We start from the raw sequence: 20,616 nt of genomic DNA on the forward strand, positions 1-20,616 counted from the left end.
AGCGGAACTACGTATCTGGCGCACTGTTTGAAATGCGGTTGGGGCAAATCGCATCTTAGCGAACAGATCGCACAATTTTAATTAATTATAATATTTTTAATGTCGCATCTTAGCGAATTCGCACAAACAGAACACGCACAAAACGAGAACTACCTGTATCTTACCACTTCCTCGAGCCCTTCACCTCCAACCCAGTAAAATCAATAAGTCTTGTACATTTCATCACATTTTGTGCTCATTTGATTTCAGTTTTCTTCTCTTACACGTCCTCCCAAACTCCGCTACCATCTACTTTAGTCTAACCTCAGGCTTGGGCACAAACGCAGTGATATCCGCAAACAACAACGGGCTCATCTTCCACTTCCCTCCCTCACTACACCATCCATGTGCACACTGAATAATCACGGCGATATTGTAAGAGGCTCGTAGATGAGGCTCATAGATAAAGGTAGAAAAGTGAGGTAGATAGAGGGGTAGGTGGTGAGAATTTAATTGTTATGAGTCAGCTGTGTATAAACAATTGCACAAGCTCGCTCTCCGCCTGTTTACAAACAGTCGCTAGGGACCCAATTTCATTGTTGTATAATGGTCATGTTTATGCCGATGTAACAATATGTAAACTAAGTGTGCAGTGAATTCGAGATTGCTTGAGTAAGCAGTATTGCATTGCGGAGTTGTAACGGTGGATCTAATTGGAGAAAGGGTGGAGGAGAAAATTCATTTGGTTCACGATTGTAAGATCACGCCCTTAGAGGAAGTTCTTAAATATAAAATTAAAGATCATTGGACCAAAGAAATCATGACGTCATTGCAGAACTGACATAGGACCTAAATTATGTGTTCTCGACGGGAGTCCCTTGGTGTAACTTAGAGAACCAAGTGTAGTAATATCCGGAAAGAAAATAAAGAAAAAATTAGCTCCGTATAATTCCCCCCTCTCCTATACATAATGCAATACTAAGTGGATCATGATTAAGTCGGATGATCAGAAGCACAGGGCCTTCTGACTAAGATTATGAGTGAATATCATACGCAACAAAGACAGTGGTGAACGGAAAGTAGAGAGTTAAAGCACGAAAGAAAGGCGGCACATAGAGCCACGACATAATGGTGACGGACATCACAGACATTATACAACTCTGGAGCAGCCCCACCGTTACTCAACTAATTCACTCCCTCAATACTCGGTCCTCACGCAAGCTCTATTGCAAATATCTGCATAAAAATGACAAATGATTAATTCAGGGCAAAGAAAAACCCTGTTTATGTAAAGTCACAACCTCGCTTTGTCTTCATTATTCTGAATTCATGTTTGGTTTTAGACTGTCTGTGTGTGTGTGTGTATGTGTGTGAGTGTACTTTTGTGTGCTGATTCAGTTCCAATAAACAGAAAAGAAGCTATATTCGGTGTTTTTTTTTCATCTACCGTACCTATTTTCAAAATTGTTTACAGTTTTAGGTTAGTCTTTATCATGAGAGATGAAAAACTGTTTCTTTACAATTTTTAGACGTAGTTTTTGTTTCCCATGACCTCGTGAATCCTCCGTCCCAAATCAAGAGGTTTATGCCACTTTCTTCTCCCTTTAGTGACCTCAACTTTATTACCAAGTTCTCTTTCTCTCCTTTGTTTCACTGATGTTAGGTCCATTGTTTTTCATCTCTCCATGTCCATCTTATCTGCAAACTTTGGGAATAATTAGGTCACTGCTCTCTGTCTGCTCCCAATTTTGTGCGTAAACCATACTACCAGTGCATATTTTGATCTAGGGCGGATCGGTTAGTCTAAGATTATATTATTATTATTATTATTATCATTATTATTACTACTATTATCTCGTGCATGTAGTGAAAATTCACTTTTATTTTCATCAATAGTCTATTTTATCTACAATTTTGTTGTTTGTCAGGTGACAACATCGTACAGGCTGACTGCATGAGTTATGCAGTAAATCTTTCAAGTATTTTACTGACACCCATACGGACTAGATTCTCATGTCATTCCCCTATGATTGGAGACTAATCTCCGCTCAAAAAAGAACGATGGTTACTTTTAGCTTCTGTTGTTCCTCATTTCTGCTCTCTATTTCTTCTTTACCACTTTTATGACTCCGACTCTTCGGCGCGTTAATGTCCCCTCTGGATAGGAACGCTGGTTACTGCCAAGGAAATACTAGAGTAAAAGTACTGTCAGATTACATGGTATGCGTGTATGTATGATTCACGTATTGGACTCGTGATCGACAGCAAATACCCTCCCGGATGAGAACTCAGAGCTCGCGTATGGCTCGATCTATGAGTAGTATTGTAACCATAGAGACGCACAAATCCTTCTCCAGCGGAGTTAGAGTGCCGGATCACAGTGAAGCGATGCTAAAATCTTCAACCCTGGGTAAGACTCGAACTAGGATCGCTGAATTAGCGGTCAAGCACAGTACCACCACACCATTAAGCCATCCGTGTGTGATTGTGTGTATTCATCTAATTTTACTATACAGAAAAGGAACAACGCTCGTGAAGTGCCGTCTCCTAATCTTCAAATTATCATACCTAGCTTCAGATTCATGTATGCTCCCAATGTTAGTTATATCCTTATTTTCCAATTATGCTTAGATTTGAATTCGTGTATTGTTTCAGCTTGAGCTATATCACGTAAGCTATCCCAAATATTTACGCATCTACATGGAAAATTATATTCCTATTATTTGAAAATGTTGTCTTTCTTAATTTGTTCTCATGACCTCTTAAAGCCCTATCCCTAACCAAGAGTTCTATTAATGTAGTCTATCCACTATATCGGCCTGAATAATCATATCACGTCTTTCTCTTCGATCTTTCAATGTTGGTAGACCCATTGCTTTTAGTCTCTCCTAATATTGTTTATCTGCCAGACTGGGGACCAGTTTGGATACTAACCTTTGTATTTTATTGACTATGCACTTCACCCTATGAGGACTATACCGCTGACGCATATTCTAGTCTCGAACGGATCAGGGTTTCTATGTTGTTGTTTTTTCATTTCTTCATCCATATCGTGAAAAGCCACTTCAATCTTCTGTAGCAGTTCATAGGTCTCTTCTACAATCCTGCCGATATGTCTGTCAGATGAGAGGTTGGCTATTATCAACATTCCCAAAATATTTCTTCTCTTTTGCTTTTGTAATGAATTCAGTTTCCAAGGAATGATTTAAAGATTGCCTTTTGCAGTTGTTGCTCAATTCCAGTACTTTGCATTTTTTGTATTGTGTTCCATGCGAAAATAGTGTCTGATTTTTCTTTTCTTCTTTTTTTCAATAGCTTGTCTTATCCGTTTTCACTCTTCTCGTGAAACTTATGGAATTCTGCTGGACATTGCTCTCCATCCTAACATCTTATTTTTTAATATCATACACGTACACCTTCCACTGAAAAATTATGTAATAAAAATAAATACCAATAGAACAAAATAAACTGTTCATTTCCTACAATATGCCACATAAGACGATTGTGAGGTACTTTACCAAAAGCAGTCTCTAGATCGAACACACAGTCCACCCCGCCCTCCCTCTCTTACAGTAACTGTCATCTTTTTCAAGATATTTGACTTAGTGATATTTCACAATCCTTTCACATGATTTCACTATCGTGGTGGCCAATGATAACTGTCTATAGTTAAGTGGTGCCTCATATTTGCCACGCTTGTGAAATGGTATCACAGTAGCCCTTTCCTAATTGTGCGGTACTACGCCTTCTTTTGATGAACATACAACAAGACTGAAAGTTGTCCATCAGCTGTTCCACATATTATCTAAGTATCCATTTTGAGATTCCACCAGGTTCTGAAGCTTTTCTCGCACCCAATGATTAAAAAATATTGAGCACCTCCCTCGCTTCTATACACACACACGCACACATGCACGCACGCACACACACACACACACACACACACACACACACACAGTATATATCGCGACCTAGCAAATAATGACTACCAACAGTGAAGTCATAAACCTCCTTTCAAGGGAGAACAAGTCCATAGTAAGGCATGTGGAAAAGTACAAGTGCACAACTAGCCATAATTTTCAATTATGTATATATATATATATATATATATATATATATATATATATATAATATATATATTGTGTGTGTGTGTGTGTGTGTGTGTGTGTGTACAGGATCATCATTTCACCGTGGGAAACAAAATATAAGAACAACCACTTGAGAAAATTAAACAGTAGATGATAAGATCTCTCATGTATTACATCTTCAAAGTACAACAATACAGAGATTACAAGAACTTTGGGTACGAACATCAACACAAGAAAAAGGGATGTGGAAAGCTGTAACCAAGAAAGTCAACGGCCTCCACTTCTCCCCCGTCACCCGTGCCTCGTTTCCTCGGATGATCAATCTGGGGAGAGCTGTCTTATGACTATTTCTATGTCATATTTAGTATAACCATAACTTAAGTTCATATTTTTGTCATAGGTACCAGAAATAAGGCTCGACTAAATTACATTTTTTCTAATATATTATTTTTAGCTTTTGCACAATCAATGTGATGGTCGGGATTGGATTTGTGTTGAAAAAAATATTGCTTGACTGCTGTTTCAACGTTGTATTTGTATTGAAATATCCTAAAGGAAGAACTGAAGAACATCTAAAACATTGGTAGAAAAATATATAACAATACAACATTCTTAGCTAATGCCATCAATCAGCTGTTTTTCAATGGATCAAACAACAAACCAGAATATCGGGCAAAAACAAAGATGATTATAATAACATATCATGAAAATCTTGTTTATGTAATTCCCATCCTCTTAAAAAAATAATGTTCGTTACGTATGGGGATGGTTCAAGGAGGGAGTCTTAAAGTGTGCAAGGATGGTGTGTGGAACAAGAAGGACAGGGGGAAATAGAAGAAAGGGTAGTGAATGGTGGGATGAGGAAACAAAGAAGGTTGTAGAAGAGAAGAAGCGAGCATTCACAGATTGGTTACAAAAGAGGACAGGGGAGTCATATGAGAGGTACAAAGAAAAGAAAAGAGAAGTAAAGCAAAAGGTAAAGGAGGCAAAGAGGAGAGCAGATGTGAAATGGGGTAGGAGTATGACAGAAAATTTTGAAAGTAATAAAAAGATGTTTTGGAAAGAAATTAAGAGAGGAAGAGGAGGCGAATCAAGTAGGGAAGAAAAGGTAAAAGGTACAGATGGAGAGTTGTTAATGGAAGAGATGGCAGTGAGGGGAAGATGGGCAGAATATTTTAGGGAGTTGCTAAATGTGAAGGAGGATAGGGAAGGAAAGATAGCTGCAGTGGGAAATACGAAGAAAATGAGAGTGATGAGTGAGGAGAACGGAGGAGAAATAAGGAAGGATGAGGTGAAGGCAGTTGTAAAGATGATGAAAGCAGGTAAGGCACCTGGTCTGGATGGATGTCATGCAGAATGTCTGAAAAAGGGAGGTTCAGTGATGGTGGACTGGTTGGTGAGATTATTTAATGTTTGCTGGAGAGAGGGTAAAGTACCGGAGGACTGGAGTAGTGCCTGTATAGTTCCTCTTTACAAGGGAAAAGGGGACAAGTGTGAATGTAGTAATTTCAGAGGGATTAGCCTGTTGAGTGTAGTAGGGAAGGCTTATGGGAGAATCTTAATTGAGAGGATTAGGAGAGGAACAGAAGGAGTAATTGGTGAGGAACAGTGTGGATTTAGGACGGGTAGAGGTTGTGTAGATCAGATCTTTGTGGTAAGACAGATATGTGAGAAAGCTATAGGAAAGGGGAAGGATGTTTTTTGGGCTTTTATGGATCTGGAAAAGGCTTATGATAGGGTAGACAGAAAGGCACTGTGGGAGGTTATGCAGATTTATGGGATAGGAGGAAAGCTTTTGGGAGCTGTCAAGAGTTTTTATGTGAGTAGTAGAGCATGTGTTAGGATTGGAAATGGAGAGAGTGAGTGGTTTGAAGTAAAGGTGGGACTTCGTCAAGGATGCGTTATGTCGCCCTGGCTGTTCAACTTATACATGGATGGGGTGGTGCGAGAGGTGAATGCTAGGGTAGTGAGTCAGGGATTGGAGATGGTTAAAGAAAATGGAGAAAAGTGGGAGGTGAGCCAGCTGTTGTTTGCGGACGACACTGCGCTTGTGGCAGGGTCAGAGGAGGGATTGAGGAAGCTGGTGGCAGAGTTTGGGAGAGTATGTGATAGAAGAAAGCTAAAGATAAATGTGGGTAAAAGTAAGGTGATGAGATGTACAAGGGGTGAAAGTGGCAGTAGACTGGAAGTGAACATTAAGGGAGAGCGACTGGAGGAAGTGGATAGTTTTAGATACTTGGGTGCAAGTGTAGCAGGAAAAGGTGGAGTGAAGGTGGAGGTAGAATGTAGATTGAGAGAAGCGAGTAAATGCCTTGGTGGTTTAAAGAGTGTAATGAGAAATAGACATTTGGGAATGGATGCGAAGAGGAGACTGTATGAAGGAGTGATTGTGCCAACAGCACTGTATGGGGCAGAAACGTGGAACATAAGAGAAGAAGAGAGAAGGAGTTTGAATGTGTTTGAGATGAGGTGTTTGAGAAGTATGGTGGGGGTTACTAGGCTAGATAGAGTGAGAAATGAGGAGGTGAGGAGGAGAACAGGGGTGAAAAAGGATTTGGGAGAGAGGGTTGATGAAAGAATATTAGGATGGTTTGGACACATGGAAAGAATGAGTGAAGAAAGACTAGTAAAAGAGGTATGGAAGGCAGATGTGGAGGGAGTGAACATGAGGGGACGTCCTAGGATGAGGTGGATGGATGGGGTGAAGGGGGCTTTGGGGAAGAGGGGAATGTCTGTTGAGGAAGGAAGGGAGAGGACGGAAGACAGAGGTGAGTGGAGAATGGTTGTATATGGATGATGTTGTGACGACATGAGGAGGAATAGGCGAGGGGGTGGGGGGTGGGGTAGTATGTGTGAGTAAATTTTGACGCAGCCCGAAGGGATTTCTCCCCGTCCTCTCCTTATATGCAAAGGGGGACGGAGAGGGGGGGTCGCCGATTAAATGAAGCGGCCTTGCTGTGGATGTACTGTGTCTTGCGACACTGCTTCTGACCCAGGGCGGTGGGCAGGGTTCAGGGATGACCCGTCATCCAGGAGGTGCTCAGATGAGAGGAAGGGTGGGAGGGGTGTGGAGTGTATTTAGGGATGAAATGGGTGGGAGTGTTTTTATGCCTTTCCTTTTGTGGCTACCTCCCTTGGAAGGGGGAAAAAGCCTTGGTATATGTATGTATGTATGTACGTTTAAATATGACCACAGTTAAAAACAGTTCTCACCTCCCCCACCCCGCAGCAATCCAAGTGTAGTTTACAAGGTTCCTTGTCAACACTAACATGTTCTACATCGGCCAGTACAGAAATTAAAAACAGGATCTTTCAACACAAATACAACGTTTTAACGACAGCACAGTCAAGCAATGGAGAACGCGACAGTATTTCATGTTTGTGAATGTGTATTCGATTACAAAAATAAAAAGTCCACAAAATCAAACAAGCAAACGCTGCACATGTAGTCACACTTCAAATACATACTCAGAACTTTTGCAAGTATACAGTATATACGTATACAATATACATGTATGTGGGAACACATCACGAGATGTCAAGACTCAGGTATGCTTACACAATATTGTGCCTGTGTATGCGCATACCTCAATGTGCGTATGAATTCCATGAAATTAATGGAGCGTACAGAAAAAAATATTTGTACAATTTATTTTTCAGGGAAATTGTATAATATCTCCGAAACATACAGAGTGTAAGAATGGTCAAATATTGTGGACACTGAATAACTGCATTGGACAAGTATAATAATTGTGATTCAGTGTTCATAATTGTAAACATGTACCCTCAGCCTCAATCAGTTGCCTACGCACAACATATTTTCGTAATATTTTGGATCTTGTGTCTATTCCTGTTGATACTAGTAAGACACGGGTTTTCAATTATATGATCTATCAAAACAATGTATCAGAAAGTATCAGTTTAATGAAAAACTAAATATGTAAATTAATTAGTACTTGGCAACTTTCAACCTCGCGTGAATGAAGTAAGGTGTTTCAGTTGCCAATCCCGTTTCCTATATAAATGAAGATCGACTACTTGTATATTAGGAGTACTTACTGAAAGTATCCGATTCCGTTATTGAACCCTTCCATTAACCTAGATTTGCGATACACTACAGTATCACCAACTGTGATATTACGATGCTCTGCTTTCGGGAACTAGAAATTTAAACTTTTTAGTCATTAGTTTCTCCTCATTCTATTTGATATTAAGGTAGAAACATCATCCACAACTCAATACTTTACTCGCACAATTAATACTTGAGACCAACACACTTTTAAATAATATCCAGCACTTCCTATTTAAACTTGCTCTAAAGTTTGACATGCCAAGCCTTCACCTGAGGGTTTTAACAGATAGTACCCAAATATAATGTTTGTAGGAGTACCAAACTCCCTCACCCAAGCGCTAGGGCCAGGTAGCCTACGGGCACGTTGGGCACCTTGTATGGTCATCCCTTTCCCTTGCCACCCTGTCGTTAACTTTTCCCCTTCATCACTATTTTTTATGTCCAAAGGCTCGTTGTGACATACGCAAGTTTGTGGAACTCTGTCAAGACGATGGAGGGTCAAACGCCGGTAATAACTGAAGAATAACGGGGATTCAGGTGAGCCTCTCCTACTTTCCTCCTCCTCCTCCTCCCAGTCCTGCTGCTGACGTCATATGACAGGTGTATCCATTGCTTAAACACTGTTTAGACGACTAAAGTTCATTATTTAATTCGATGCATATCAGTGACATGATATTAAACTATAAATCAAACCATCACTACCTATACGACTGATAAAAATATACGTAATGAGAAGAATGTGAAGACGGTGTGTAGCGCACAGACTTCCCGACAGACTTGGGACCCGCTCTACCTGTGTTTCGGAACTGTTCCAATTTTATTCTATAAGTGATGAACAATATAAGCCAAATATATGAGAAAGTGTAGTATGATGATTGATTTTAAAAATCCAATCTACTTAATAGACATTGGATTAGATTTTTGACTTACTTAGAAAATGAGAAATACAAGAGATTTTTAAAAGAGTTTGTTTTCTCCGTCTGGACCAATCAGCGACCGCGCACTGAGGTCAATCGAATCGAGTCGGCCATCTTGGAGAGTGAAGTGTGATATGTGGACAATTACTACCTTTTTAAATTATTTACAGCAGCAGCGCCGGCGTGTTTTGGTTAGTAGCGTGCCTTAATTAAGAATAAAGGTGTATATTAGTGTATCAGGCGTCTAAAGCGATTACAAGAGTGGGTAAATTAATATTTTAGCAGAGAGCTAAATCAGGTGTGTCTCACCGTACGAGTTGTAGAGGCGTGGATTGTTGTGAGTTCTTATTTATTTGGAACCCAACTTCTGAAGCCAAAATCATCCAAGCTGTCCATAATTCTACCAGAAAGCGTAGCAGACCAAAGTCAAAGTTCCACTAGTCATCGAGGTTTGTATATGTCTCCAGAAGTCTTGGTAAGCCAACGGTAACCTGCAAAGTTGGAGTTCCTTCATAGAAGTACTGAAGTTAAGGGCCCGGCTCAACGGTAAACAGGCATAGGTTTCTATCACACATTCTTCTTTCCAATAATTATGTTCAAAGAACAGTTGTTAACTCTTTTAGATGGGAAACCTAAGGTTTAACAGTGTAGTAAATTGTGGAGATGCAGATGTCTGCTCCACAAAGCTGTCTTGGTAAACTTTACCAGTGTTTTTCAAGTTTCCATTTGAAATTACTGTACTCTTTTATTATTTTGTAAGACTGTATCTCTGACTGTAGTAGTTTTCCGATGTATGCAATGGGTATAGTTAGAAGACTAACAAGGGTGTGTCAGATTGATAGTTATTGCTGAAGTTGAAGGTTAGGCATCTGTTTCATTGATTGAAGAAAAACTTGCATGGATTACATGGAATGACTATTATGGGAGGATGTAGATGATTATTAGTGAATAGCAGCCATGTGAGAAAGTTTACATGGAGGTCTAATAAATTTGGTGATAACAAAATTCTTTGCAGCCATCATAGTCATCGTCCTTATTTTGTTTAGAAATGGTCATGGATACGATATTGAAATTAGATATTACGTATGGAAAAATAAAGAAGATAGTGAAGCAAAATGACAGACAACACTATTATATGAGCAAAAATGACGAGTTTGAGTTAGGTGGCAGTAGAGCGTACAAATCAGTGATGCATATGCTGGCTCAGTGAATGGAGTGAACAGTCATCAACCATTATTTAGAATCATTGTAGTGGATATTCAATCTAGAACATGGTATTATTCAAGCACATCTACATCTAAGTAACTTTTCAGTGCACAAGAACCATAGCTCAGCACACTGGTTTTGTTGTGTAGTGATGTTTTGGTGGAAAATAGGCTAGGTAGTATTTTGCACAGTATGTTACAATCGGGCAGAGTTGGTTTGTAATTGGTTAGGTTTTGCCAAATATAGACCAGAATTTCCCAAATCATTTTTTTTTCTCTCTCCATTGCCCAAACACTAGGCAACTCAAGATAAAAAAAATTTTTTTTACTTTTATTTATTAATTGATTTTGTATATCAGTGATTTTATACTAAGATATTAATCAAACTATATGACTGATAAAAATATAGAAGTGTGAAAAGTATGGTGATAGAAGAATGGCTATTACTAATTTTTACTAACCATAAAAATCACCCAATGGTGACAAGAATGGGATAGTTTAAAAAATTCATTCAGTGAGAATAGCATCATCTACCACTGTATATACAGAAGCAGCCTATATCAGGCTCTGGTGTAAAATGCTACCTGTGCGATCAAGCTCAACCTGGTAAATATGATTTAGGTGACACCTCGTAACTTCATAGACAGAAGGTGGGGCATGTCTCATCTACTATTTTGCAGTTGCTGTACTTGCCAGAAAATAGGTACCAGTAAATAGACAAGATGGAAAGGTTTGAATACAATAGATTCCAATTTTACCCATGATAAAACACGGATTTTATTTTCTATTTTACAATATCCTATTCAGTTTGAATGAAAATTAATTGTGCCACTGGTGTTCAAGTAAAGATTATAGTGTTCAGTCATGATGTATTCTGTTCCCAATCAAGGATCAGTAGCATAAATGTCAGTTCAAGAGATTCCAAGTTTATAGAATTTTTTTTCAAATTACTATTTTCACAATACAGTGATGTGCTGTTTTCACCTCCGGTGTTTGTAGAAAAAGTACATTTGTTGTTGATAGATTTTCCATCAGAAACCACTATAGCTATGATATTGTCTAGTAATGTCTGGCAGAAATCTACCAGTGAAACCATAATTTGATTCAGCAAGGTAGTTCGAATGTGGTTGAATATCCGAATATACTAGAGTGGGGCAAAGGATTCACGAGTAAAGGGATGGTATAGATCTCAAGGTATGGCATTCTTGTGAGGATAGGCAGATAGTTCAGGAAAGAGAAAAGAGCTGTTCTTTTACAACTTGGAAATTACAGTATTCAAGATTGCTTGGCAAGATATAATTGTCATGGTGAAAATAACACTTTTCTAGCATGGTTGTGGCTACAATATGAGGAAAGGTGCTAGGCTTAACATATTGATTCTTGGCTCCATTCAGAATAAAAGAAGGGATGGTACTCGCTACAGTATGGGCGAAAGATGTAGGAGAAATTGAGGATGTGGATTATAGAGCAACAAAATTGATATGCCAAATGAAACCTTTGGCATATAAAAGTACCAAACATGCAAGCCATGGTGTTATTGCCTAGGGATGACTTGATAGCAACCTACAGTTCCAGATGACTTGATGAAGAACATATTGAGGGGATTTTATAGTTGAGGGAGAATAATTACATGTATTTATGTTAAATCAAGTTGTATGTTTGTGACTGAATGTTCAACTTTAGCCCCATGCTAACCTACATTAATATTGTATCATCAACAAGCAAGAGGAGGAAACCAAGAATAGCTGATAGTTGTTAGCTCACTTTATGTGAAAAAGTAGTGACAAAGTAAAGACACTGCTATTTTTGCAGAATAGCAAGTACAGTAGTTTTAGATAGCATTTTTTCCCAGTTAGGATTGGGCAAAATTTTCTCCATCTCAAACTGTTTGATTGGTTAATTTCAGCCAGAGCTGTTAATGTAGATGGTAATATTACTCTCACTAGCTGTTTTTTGTGAAAAATCTGGATAGTGGAAATTCCATGAGAAACACGTCCCCCCTGTTCTTTTCAACGTCATAGCCTGGGAGCCATGTTGAAGGGTCATTTTACTGTAATGGCCCATTTACACTTGGTTTGTGTGTACTGTGTCATAGTGGAAGAACTTCTTGCAACTTTTTTTTATGAAATGCATACCAAATATACTGATGTATGCAAAGGTGAAGATAAGCATATACAAAGTTGCCATACCAGTTATTTCTGGAATGCCATGTTATTTGGGGATCAATTGTAGGGTTTCTCCTGCATACACACTCTGATTGGTGGGGTCCGGGGTGTTCCATCATTACTCAGATCATGGTACAAAAATTTTGTTACCTAGCCATTACTGCTCCCAAGCCATAAATTGAGTAATAAAAGGAAACGTTACCATGACCTGAGTAATGGCGCAGAGCTACGGCAGAGCACTTGGGACCTTTGTATGTGTGTGTGAAGGGGGGATTCTACAATTTATCCCATTTTGGCTTTGTACATTTCTCATCTCAAATTCTGCTTTTGTGTATTGGCATTTTCATCAAACAAGACCTCAGGGTGTATGGGGTATGTGGTATGTTTAGAGTTTAGAATAGCTGTGTTTGTTTTAATTCTTCAGTTTTTGGCTGATTGGCTGTATGGATGTTCCTTTGACATTTTCACTAGTCTGTGTGCTCGAAGGATCCGTTCAGGGTGTGGCATACATTATATGTATTAAAAGAAGCTGTATAGTATAATGAATATCACCTTTAAGGTGAAACAGGTGGGATGTGTGTAGGGTGACAGTGACAACCTGATAATTGGTGGTCAAATTGGTTATGTTACACTTGGGAATAACCAATCCTGCCCCACCCTAAATGGTCGTGAAGTGCACAGAGTGAAGTATAAATTTGTTTTTTATGCATAAACACTTTTGCTCTAATAATTTGGATCATGCCAAGTATACCAATGAATCAGTCAATCAAGCGGATGCTCTAGGCCTCTTGCAGGAGACCCACAACTCCATGGTAACTGGCAATGACCACCAGACAGTCCCCTGGATCATTCAGAGAAGAAATATTAAATTGTTGTTGAGGCAGTGTAGGATGAAATGTTCAGTGTCTTCTGTGCAGTAGTTGCATCTAGGGCAGTTTTATTCTGTGACCAGGCCTGTTCTGTGTTGGTACTATCTTAGGGCTATGTGGTGTCTCGAACATAAGCATGTTAGTGTGGTTCTTACTTCTCTTGAGAAGTATTTTTGTGGTGTTGATATTTGGGGCTGTGGGTGAACTGTTTGTGTTTTTTCACAATTATCATTTAGAAGTATTGAAAAAAAATTGGTCCATTGTCATATATACATTACCTACTGTCAGAGAGTTGGAAGATTAGGTATGGTCTGAGTGTTTGTATAATTTTATGTGAAGGGGTTGGTGTACATTAAAGATCAGTGAGAAGATAATCTATCATGTGGGGGGATCAGCATGTAATGTACATTGTTGATCCCTGAGAGTGCATGAAGATCAGCTGTCAATATTTAAAACATAGGTTGGATGAGTTATTAACACTAAAACGTAAGAATCTGAGGAACAGTTATAGAGGATTCAAGATAAAAGGCTGATTTATAAAGCCTTTTTTGTATATCCACCACACTTGGCTGCTAATCATATGGTGGTAAGCTGGTGGTTTGGCCATAAGCCCGCTTCCAGTAGAAAATCTATACAAGTAGTACCATATGATGAAAAATTTTGCATCACATTTTACAGACTAGTAATCCATAACCTCGTAGTTGCTAGTGTGAATAAGCCAGTACATGTGCATACTGTCAGTTATAAATGTTAATTGCTGCTTTATTGTGTGTAATTAATTATTTTTTAATGTTCTTGTAATTACGAGCTTGGGTCATCTATATACCCCACAGAAGAAGTGATGAGTGTTGTCTGTGTTGTATTAGAGTGGGCCTTCTGTACAACAGGCTGTTGTTACATCTCTTTTTATATTTAAAAAAAATGGAGAAAAGTATGAAGACAATGCTAGCCTCAAGTATGTACACCCAGGTGGAAGTGAGGGTATTCATGGTATTTGAAGGTTATTCGTAGGGAGATGACTTTCTCAATGACCATCACTCATGACTTGTCCCAGTACCTTAGTGATTGTTGTGTATATGATTGGTCAAAAAGAATGATTTTGGTTGCAGTGGACAACAAGGCATTATAATGATAAAGTTATTGATGCACATTACTTTAAAAAATCGTAATTATGTCCTCAGCAGCAACAAGACATAGCTAACAAATTTTTTGGCTGACAGACAATAAAGGGTAACCCAAAATAGCCAAATCTCCAAGACCTAAAGACTACAATAGAGTCCCCATGGAACAATACTCACCTGTGATTCAACCTGACAGGTGATCTAGCACCAGATCCAGAATACCACACCAAAACATGTACATATGCTGATGATACCCACCCAGTGTACCAACTTCAAAATAGTGACAAAGAACACCTAAGTTTACTTTGACAAACTAGAACAGTGGCTCAGAAATAATAGGATGGAGACCTCATGCCAGAAATTACCAGTAATGTTGCATATTCCAGATAACCATAAATCATAGAAACACCCAGAAGTAAAATGGAAGGGCCAAATCCTTCTGTTAGAAAGAACCTAAAAATTCTGGGTCTTACTTTTGATACTTGATGGCCTACAGCCTGCAATCAAAGATCTAACAGTGAAAATAAACCAGAAAATGAATACAGGGCAAGCATAAAGTCTTTCTCCAATTATAAACATTTATCATGTCAAACCTGAACAAGATAGGACATATGATTAAAAAATATTATTCACGTATGGTACATATGAAGTTCAGTAAACCTTGACAAGGTCTGCTTTTGTTGCTCAGAGAACATCTAAACTATATTCAATTTCACAGTGTGTGTTTTGAAGCATCTCAAGTGTTACGGATGTGATTGCATTGGTAATCCTTGCCATCAGTGTTTGAAGATCACAAACCAGTACACGGTACACTATGTCTTTCACATACCCCCAGAGAAAAAAGTCAAGGCAGGTATTGTCTGGAAGCAATCATATCTGTAACACTGGAGATACTTCAAAACACATGGCATGAAATCGAATATTGTTTATAAAGGAAGAGCATGCCAACAGGAGACATCTCCTTTTGGTCCATAGCTAGGTTGGATAAAAAATAAAAAGTAACAAGTTAAATAAATCAATCAATAAACAAGTAAATAAATAGATAATGATATATAATAAACAAACAGATGGTATAATAATAAATCAATAATCATGATAAATGAAAGAATAAAGTAAGATAAATGGCAGGCATTACAGCATATTGCTTAGGTGTTTCTCTTAAGGAATCCAAGTTCAAACATTGCACTGCATCTGCAGGAAGTTTATTCCATTGATTTGCTACACAGTTTGAGAAGTTGTTTCTACCCACTTCCAAATTAACTACATGACAATGTGAGATCATTATTTCTTGTCTGATTCAGATTGTGAAAATTTTGTCACTTGATGTTGTCAATTCCCTTTAGAATCTTAAAGACCTGTATCAAATCACCCCTGAGTCTACACATTTTTAGGGAAAATAGATCCATATGTTTCGGTCAGTTTTTATGATTTATTCATGATATTTGGAATCCGTTTTGTGGCTTGCCATTGTACTTTTCCAATCTGTCAGTGTCCTTAATGTGATATTGTAACCATACAGATACAGCATATTCCAAATGTGGACAAACTAACAATTTATACAGCTTGTTAATGACAGATGGACTTTCAAAATCAAAAGATTGCACAATCAGTCCTAGAAGCTTATTTGCTTTCTCTGAGATTGAAGTACACTTCTTAGATGATATGAGATAATTACTGATAATTACACCAAGATCCTTTTCACTGTCCAGTTTTGTCTAGATGTTCTCCGAGTGATAAAAGGAGTCCATGTCAAGGTTTACTGTGTGTTGTGTGTATGCCAAAAATTATTGTTCTATTTTGTTCAAGTTTGGTTTAATAAATGTTTATTATCAAGGAAAGACTTTATGCTCACCCATATACTAAAATCAGTCAAGCAAAACCTTTGGGCAGCAGAAGGAAACATTAATCACAGTCTACAAACAGTTCTTAAGAACCACACTTGACTGTGTTTGCAAGGCACAGTTCCCAACAATCGGGAAAAATAAGCGTAGACAACTTACAAATTATACAAGGTAAATCATTGAGAATAATAATATAATAGGATACAGTAAACCACCCATATAGAACAATGCACATGAACCAGAATCCTCCCCACAGAATATCACATAAAAATGAAAGGTACTCTGTTCTGTGCAAGAGACAGAAACCCTACTTACCCATTTCATCAAGCCCAACCAAATAAATAAAATATATATATACTAGCAACACACTATTCAAATATCTACAAAAATCTACCACACAATACATCCCTACGAAAACATTCACATTCAGATCACAAAACCAGTTCAAGACCGATCATTGCACTCTCCATTAACCACCCACCTAGACACCAGACATTAGTATGCTTGCATTCAGGTGACCATCCAGGCCAAGATATTACCAGTACAGAATAGGCCTGGTTACTGAAACAAACTGCCCCAAATGCCACTGTCACACAGAGAACACTGAACACTTAGTCTTATATTGCCCCATCCTAACTATACATACATACATATACCAAGGCTTTTTCCCCCTTTCAAGGGAGGTAGCCAAAAAGGGAAAGGCATAAAAACACTCCCACCCATTTCATCCCTAAATACACTCCACACCCCTCCCACCCATCCTAACTATACCCAGACAAAAACAATATTTCTACCTTTAGTGAATCATTGACCAATCTGGTGGTTGTTGCCAGTTGCAAGAGACATGTGGCAATGGACTGATTGATTGATGATTGCACATATCATCTTAGAAAACCACAGTAGCTCTGACTTCAGATGGACTTCTGAGGACTTGAAGGGGTTTAGTTCGAAGAAATGCAACATTGTATATTTGGGCATAATTGTAATTGATAATGTGCGCAGTGAAGGCCGTGTGTGTCAAATTTAATACCCATTATGGTTTTTGTCAAGTTGGGGAAGTTAACCTTCTGACTTGGGTGCTGCTTTGATTTATGGTTGTCAGGTTATTGAGGTAATTTTGTGTTTGACTTGTTTTGTAATTGTGCTGCTGGGTTGGATGCACAGTAGAATTGGGCAGTTAGGTTGGATGCATATTTGAATTGGGCAGTTAGGTTGGCTGCACAGTTGAATTTTGATGTGTTCCAAGTTGGGTGTAGTGTAGTGTAGTCACTTACAAACAAGTTAAATGGTGTTTGTGATATTGTTCCTTTGAGGATTCTGTCATGCAATATTTTGGTTCTTGGTACAGTAGATGGTTGTGCTGTAACACAATGTCTGCAGCTCTGTGGGCCAAGAGGTTTGTTAGCAACCTCTTGCCATTATTCTGTATATCAGCATCAAATTTATATATTTGTCAGGATGCATCTAAGGTCTGTGTCAAAAGCTCATTGTTATTCTGTCAAATGGAGCACTGGTTGAAACCTTTATTATTAGTTAATATTTTTCATATGCTTTTATGGATTTTTTAAACTTTAATTTTGAGAAAAGTCACATTATAGAAGTCACTAATCTGTTATCTGAAAATCTGAAGGACAAATATTATTTCATAGAACAAGGAATGTGAATAGATAAGGTGCTATTCTTGTAGATGTTTTATCCTTCCCCCATTTTCTCTATTCATCACAATCGATCAGTCCCTTGCCTCTGGTCTCTCATACAGAAGACCTGTGGCCTTCAGTTAACCTGCAACTGTCGGTACACTAAGTGAAATCAGGTTAACCAACTAAATTTCATACCAGTAAACTGTTTAACATAACAGTTCACTATTATGATATTCAGTTGATAAACTTGATTTCACGTAGCTAGTGTTTGACAGTTACAAGTTAACTGAAGGCCACGGGTCCTCTGTATGAGAGACCAGAAGCCATGGACTGACTGTTTTCATTTGTCCCATTTTTATACAATTTAATACCTGTAAGTTGAATAAAAATAATTGAACAGTGAACTGGACATCGACTTGGCATCACTAGACACAATTTTTCATCTTACCTATACTTACATATATAATCAACCCTTAACATTTGTTGGTTTAACATATACATATTTGGTTACAGGTAAGGCCACAAAAATTATTAAGTAAGAAATTTTATTATTCATGGGTAAGGTTTGAATATTAACAAATGATAGACATGGTTATTCATGGGTTGGCTCACCCCGCACTACCTGCATTTGTCAGCACCATTACTGGTCACACTGACCACTCTAGTGTTCACATCATGTATATCTTTCATGATGGCCCCCGAGAAGACAGCTAAGTCATCTGCTGGGGGGAGCCCCTATTTAAAGCTGTGAATAGGACACGTGGTGAGTGGGGATGGGAGCAGGGAGAGTCGAGAGGCAATTGGTAGGCTATGCTCACTCGCCCACCATCCAAGATGAGGCCCACATATGTTACTACCACTGCATATTTTTAATACTTATAGTTTCATAGATGGAGTATTTTAAAGAAAATGTATAGTATGTTTTCTTTAGTGATACATGCTGTATATGTAAATAGGGGACCCAGGGGTGTTAAAAGGTATGGAAGGAGTGAACATGAGGGGGCAACCAAGGATGAGATGGATGGATGGAATAAAAGGGGCATTGGGAAAGAGGAATGACTGTTGAGGAAGGAAGGAAGGGAGAAGATAGTGGTGAGTGGAGAATGGTTGTGTATGAATTATGCTGTGATGCATGGAAGGGAGTGGGTGTGAATATTTTGATGCAGCCCAAAGGGATTTCTCCCTGTCTTCTTTTTTTCTGCGTGAGGGGATGGAGAGTGGGAATCACGGATTAAATGAAGCAGCCTTGCTGTGTCTTGCTGCATTGCTTCTGAGCCAGCAGAGTGGGCAAGATGGGATGACCCATCATCCAGGAGCCAAGATAAAAGGGAGAGAGGAGGCTGAATGGGAGTGGAATGTGGGGATGGAATGAATGGGAGTAGATTTTATGCCTTGGAAGTTGGAAAAAGCCATTGGTATATGTATGTAATATCTATCTCATTTGATAGGGGCCTATCCCCTAACCCCTGTGAATGTTAAGGTTGAGTGTAAACCTGGAATAGTTAAGGCAGACATCACATCTGTTCAGCATCAACACTGCAGCTTTACCAGTTGCACCATCTTTTTTCTTGTCACATTATCATTGATGTACACTGTGTAACAAAACAGGAACAACTGACCCAGTACAGTATTACTACACTAGGGACTACATCCTAGACTTACAGAATAATAGTAATGGTACATTAAGTTTACTATTCGTGCAAGGGGAAAAGAGCCTTTGGTATATGTATGTACTCTATCAAAATCAGTCAATCTGTTGGCCCTGGTTCCTCTTGCAGAAGACTTGTGACTCCCAGGTAACCTGCAACAGCCACCAGGTTAGCACATAATTCACTCAAGAAATTGTTGTTGTCTAGGTATAGCTAGGATGGGTTAGTGAAGGATGTGTTCACTCTTTCATGTAATGGTTTCATCTTTGGTAGTTTGTTTCCGTAGCCAGGCCTATTCTGTGTGGGTATTGTTTTAGTGCTGTATTGTGACCTAAAAGTAGTCATGCTAGTGTGGTTCTTGCTTCTTGTGGGAGGAATTTTTCTGTAGGTTAATGTCTGGAGGAGTTTGACAGAGTAGGGAGTTTGGTTGGTCTTGAAGTGCTTCTTTTGCGATTGCTGTGAATTTGTATTTACAAAATACATATTCAGATTGATAAAGGAAATCATAGAGCTGTTGCAATTTTTAAAACCTGTTCAAATATTACTGTACAAAATATAACAAATTAAGATTTGTGATGAAATATTCATTAATACCAAAAAAATAGGAATGAGTTGTACCATTATTAACAATTATGCTCATGATATTTCAGTTTTGATGGTATATATGCATACCATACTCTTAAGTCCAATTATTTATTCTTCTCCAAAGTTTCTTAATCATACTATTATGATTTATGTATATACTTATTGAACAAGCACAATGTACATTTTATTGTTAACATACATTGAACTTTTAGAATATGATAACTCTGACATCAGCATCCTGATAATATTTATTTTGTAGCTGCAGCTTAATAACCCCCCATATTCTGTAAATATGCTTGATCGTGTTTTCTGTGATTGTCAACATTCAGGGTGAAAGAGAATAAGTATAACAGCTGTGACTTATATTTTATAATGAGCATATTATGATGGAGCATTGTACATTAGGCAGCATAATGTGCATGCGAGTATTCAACTCGTATTGAAGATGTTAAAATGAAATGGTGACTATTGTGTTTGAATTATAG

The 20,616-nt window shown here is 38.3% G+C and overlaps 1 protein-coding gene across 9 annotated transcripts in view; it reads left to right on the forward strand.

Moving 5' to 3' along the window:
- The first annotated feature begins 9,100 nt into the window (after positions 1-9,100).
- Positions 9,101-20,616, forward strand: part of LOC143018069 (MAP/microtubule affinity-regulating kinase 3-like) — a 500,962-nt gene continuing 489,446 nt past the window's right edge. For 8 of the 9 annotated variants that reach the window (XM_076173146.1, XM_076173149.1, XM_076173148.1 and 5 more), the window contains exon 1: positions 9,101-9,247. The gene's annotated coding sequence lies outside the window, so the exon portion shown is untranslated. Of the gene's footprint in view, positions 9,248-9,289; positions 9,506-20,616 lie in introns of those variants that run through there. The other variant, XM_076173147.1, reaches the window with a different exon arrangement.

Source organism: Oratosquilla oratoria, chromosome 34, assembly GCF_046742065.1.
Source record: "Oratosquilla oratoria isolate Oo_2021 chromosome 34, ASM4674206v1, whole genome shotgun sequence".
Classification (NCBI taxonomy): domain Eukaryota; kingdom Metazoa; phylum Arthropoda; class Malacostraca; order Stomatopoda; family Squillidae; genus Oratosquilla; species Oratosquilla oratoria.